The following is a 5,400-nucleotide window of genomic DNA, read 5'->3' as shown; positions in this document are numbered from 1 at the left end:
AGTCATAAATAGATCACATAACAAGTCATAAATAAAAAGTCCTATATACAATCACATAAAAATTCCTGATGACATAATAAGAAGTCTTGAAATAATAATTTAATAAGGAAATGACATTAAAACAAGTCCAAATAACATAATAACAAAACAATGTATCACATATATAATCAGTAGAGTGCGCCAAATCACATAACACGACCTGATATCATAATAGCAAGGAAATGACATAATAAAAAGTCCTATATATAATCACATAACACATAACAACAAGTCCTATATATAATCACATAATAACAAGTCCTGGGATAACATAACAAGTGTCATCATAAAAAGTCCACAATACAATAACATGACATGATCTAAAATATACAATCTAAGAAATCGCGTGCATCTCATCTGCAATCCTCTTCACTCCATGTGAAGGTGGCTAAGATGAATCATCTTGCTGCACGTGGTCCTGAGATGCACCATCCTATGTCTATGCAATATCAGTGTCTCCACCCTCCTGTGCAGTATCAGTGACTCCACCCTCCTATGTAGTATCAGTGTCTGCACGCTCCTATACATTATTAAAAGATTTTACATGAGAAGAAGTTACTTGCATAATTCACTTATAAAGTAATTAAATACTAAAAAATTTAAAATAAATTACCATACGACCGTGCTCTACAATGCCCTCACTGGTACGTGGAGGTCCACTATCATGAACAAGAAAAGTGGTCATAGCCAAGTCCTGCAAAAAAAAAAGTGTACATCAATTTTGATAATCCCTATAAAAGCCAGGTACACAGTATAAACAAATTAGAAATTATTTTTGTAATCATCATGCCTCAAATGATAATGTCGATGGTTGCATCTGGCTCAACCCCATAGCCGTACCAATATTGGTAATGGTGTGGACCTGAACAACATATATAAAGCATGAATCAAACTTGTATATATACATAAATTATAAAGTATATATATATATATATATATATATATAGACTACAATATTATCATAGAAAAGCATACATGTGATGTAGGCAAAGTAACTAATGGTCGAAGGCGTACATGTGATGTGCCATCAAACAATCCAGAAGCCTACAATTGCAAAAAATAACAAACATGAATCAAAGTTGTACTTAAATTAGTAAGCATGTAAACACTTCAAATTAATGGATGAAAAACATACTAGTGGTATATGAGGCTGAGCCTCAGTGGTCCATGGGTCACATGAAGAACTACCCACCTTAGTGCTACATGAAGCACCCTACAAAATTGAAAAAACATATCATATGTAAATCATTACATTAAAAAATTTATTGTTTATTTTAAAAGTACATATCAATACAATGTATCTAGATGAAAGTGCATGCCGTAAATGGGGCACCAACATCTCTAGGCATTAAGGTAACATGATGTCGGTTCCTCAATGATGTGGTATGATCCATCCTCTGTTCATAAAAAAATGACTCATGTTATGGTTCATATGTGTATATATAAGGAATTTAATATTGCACTGTAAATTATAGAAATAAATTTGTACCTCTGTAGGGTGATCATTGTCTACCCACAGGAGATCAACATATGAAGAGATGACATCAGCATATGTAGCCTCCTCAGCATCATCATAACCACCATGGGCAACATCAGCATCATCAAAATCACCATCTCCTCTAGGGGCAGCCTCACTCCATGGACCCCTACATACATCCCCACAACTCGTGCAAACATGTGCTAAGCAGGGGGTAGCCCTCACCTCCTGCAACTACTGTACCAAATTGTCCGACAGGACACTCAATGAACCTAGAGCAGAATCCACTGCTCGGTGATGGGAAGGTGCTGGAACAACTGGTGATGGAAGAGGAACCAATGGATCATCGCGCACATGGTTTCTAACCCTGTCGCTCAATTTTGCTCGTGGCCTATCCTAGGGCATGCCTCTCCCAACCCCCTAAAACGATCTAATATCAAAGTAATTGGGCTTTTTGCCCAATTCAAATTCCGCCCATAATTTCTTCAAAAAATACATTGGGACCTCATGATTGGAGTGTGGTGGATGGTCAAAGACCATCCACCACCTCTCCCAAAAGTGGCTAGCAATGCCCAGGTGCCTACACCATCGAATAGAGATCCGTGGCTTCTTCGAATCTATCTCTTCACCCGTCTTAGAGTTCACAAAATATTTTTTCAAATCTATTTTTGTTATTTTTAAATCATTAACTTGTTTATATGTGAGGCCATCTACCTAAAATGCACGGAATCCCTCACTCTAGCTACGATAGCTATCTAGCTTGCTATCTAATGCCTGCAGAGACTGTACAATGCCTTGCATACTATTTGCAAGGTGTAACAACTGAGGGGGTGGATGAGGCTCATGCCTAATAGTGTGAATATCTCTAATCAGAGCATCAATATTTGTCCTAATTGTCTATCGCAACTGCTCTAGTGGAGGTGGAGGTGGAGGTAGAGGTGGAGGGGGTGGAGGTGGAGGTGGTACTATACCTAATAGCTCATCTATCTCAAATTCATCCATCATGTGAAAATAATCTGCATATATATACAAACATGAAAATTTACAATTACAATTACAAACATGAAAATTTACAATTATAAACTATTTAATTTACATTTCACCTTCCAAAAAAACTTATAATTAAATACAATTTAGCAACTTAAATATAAAAAAAGGAAACTCACATATATCTATAATATTATTAATAGGTGGGTAATAATAAGCATCATTTAAAAAATATTATCCACTTAAATCAAAGTATAAGAAAAATTCTACAAAATAAAATATCATAATGCCCATGCAACTCAAACAATACTTTTTAACATCTAAAGATGAATTAGTATAAGTTCCATCAAAATCATAAAAATAATCATAAGTTAAAGTCATAAGTTATATCTATGAACTTGTCAATACATGTACTACTAGTAGTACTACACTAAGTTGAAGCTTGAATGAATGACCATTTTTTGTGATTTCACATTCTAGTCATTTACTTGGACATCTTGGCACTTGAAAATGACCATCTTACATGAGATGAAGTTGTTTGATATGTTTTATATGTATTGATTTTATTGATTTTTTAAGGTTTTATTTGAGGAGGCGTCATAGGTTTCTTTATTCATCCTTTTGTGGTAAAATTAGAAAGGGATAACTATGATTCTTTTGTAAAATGGTATCTTCATAAGTTTTAGGTGGTTTAATCATTTTCCTTTTATGTATGGAGTCATACCTAAACTAGAAACACTAGAAAATATATAATCTTGGTGTAACATCATTGACCATGTAGGAGTGATTTGATCTAGTATCAAGATCATGATTCTATGTGTATTGCATTGGATATTGATTTCCCCCACACACTTTGGAATAGACTTTAGGAGATCCATAGAGACCCTCATATCTCTCCATTCCTAGAGGATCCTATTGTAGATTGTTTCATTCCCTTTGTAGATGAAGATCACATACCCTTCGATGGTGATACTTAAGAGAATATTCATTATATCATATTAAATAATTTATTTACTTAAGATCAACTTTTATTTACATATTAAATAATTTTCAAAATATATTTTAATTATGTACATCAATTATATCAATTAGAATAAACATTTGGTAATGAAATACAAGCAATTATCATAAAAAATTTAGAATCAATTCATTCTAAATGTAAAATGATACATACACATATAAATATATAATCAGTTTTTTAATTTAATATATACTTGGCAAAATAAATTTATATAGACGTGTAAATTTTGAAGTAATTTAGTGGGGTTTATAATGAAACCTATCCAAGAAAATTTGTCATATATTAGAATACATAACTCATCTACCCTATATAGACACCACCCTCAACTCTCCCTTCTTCTTGGTTCTTATTTTACTATTTCAATTAATGCTTTCACATAATATAATACATTCACTTCCAACACACACTCTACTATTTTCATGTGCATTTTGCTAACCAACCAACACTTTACTAATATTGCTACAATAAGATTGCAATACCTCAAACTCTTGATGTACACCTTCTATTTATACTTTCTTGCTTTCCATTTGAGGCAAGTAGGTCACTAAGTCCAATCCTTTTGAGAAATCAACAAACATTTCTTAGACAACCCTACCTTGATTCTCCCTTAACAATTTTCATGTCCATAATTATAAGGAGTCTTAAGATCCATTTTCATAAGCCTACATTAATAATGAACATAATTAGGTTGAAGAAAAACCCCTCTTAGATAAAAAGAAAATTGTGATGTTACCTACCTCCATACTTGTCTCAAGCATCATAGGTAGTTGGGAGCTTATTCATAATTCTTAGTAACATGTGATGGATTATAAACATGATAATTCACAATTGATAATAATTCTATTTCATCTAAAATAATTATATATTCCCACCATTGTGCAAACTATGCACTAAATAATTACAAGGTGATTATTGCCTAGTGATAGATATTGGTATAACAAATTACATTTTATTACAAATTGGTATAAGATAAACCAAATAATTATAACATACACTTTCATGGCCTACCCTTATATTGACATGTATGAAAACATAATGATGTAGTGATTGTATTAGTTGATATCCACTTGTAGCCTAGACAATTCCTACACTACCTACAATGACCCATTTCTAATCATAGCCAATCCTCTTGAACATGCAAAAAAATGGGCCACCATGACCTATACATGAGGTCTTAATTATTAGTTGTTATCATTAAGACCAACAGTAACACTACCCTCAATGATATTCCACCATACTTGTATAGGCCTTAGTTCAATACTCTAACCAATATATTTTTGACACATTATGACACAATGATGGTGCATAATCTTGAGAGGTCACCTAAACACAATGACATGGATAAAATTCAGGGGCTCCTCAAAATTTCCCTCACTATATTCTATGCCCCTCTAATGCCAATCCCTTTTACTCATTTGCATTCTTCATTCTTGATGTGGATTTGGCCATGTGCGTATGATTGTGCCATTTACATTTTGAATGTAAATCTTTTAGTTTACTTTGATCTTCTAGATGCTTCATTTGTTGCATTGTATGCCCCTGAGTGTTTATTGTTTGCTTAGTTTGATATATTTTTTGTGATTGCTTTGGACCCATGATGTGTTGGATCGCCTTATGGTGATTTGTAATTTTGCAGTTACATTGAGATGCATGATGATCTATTATACCTTTGCTGATTATGATAGACTGATAACTAAAAAAAACTAAATTTAACTCTAAAAGCTCCAATCAAAAACTAAATATATGTTCCATTTGATACAACACTGCTAGGAAAAACACTAATCATTAAGCACCATTTAATTTAGGGTTTAGGTTTAGGGTTAATCAACCAAGATAGTCAAATTTCTCCTAGGACTTGTTCGTTTTTTCTATGTAG

Source organism: Cryptomeria japonica, chromosome 1 (genome assembly GCF_030272615.1).
Source record: "Cryptomeria japonica chromosome 1, Sugi_1.0, whole genome shotgun sequence".
NCBI classification, from domain to species: Eukaryota; Viridiplantae; Streptophyta; class Pinopsida; order Cupressales; family Cupressaceae; genus Cryptomeria; species Cryptomeria japonica.
This window is presented reverse-complemented; position numbering follows the sequence as displayed.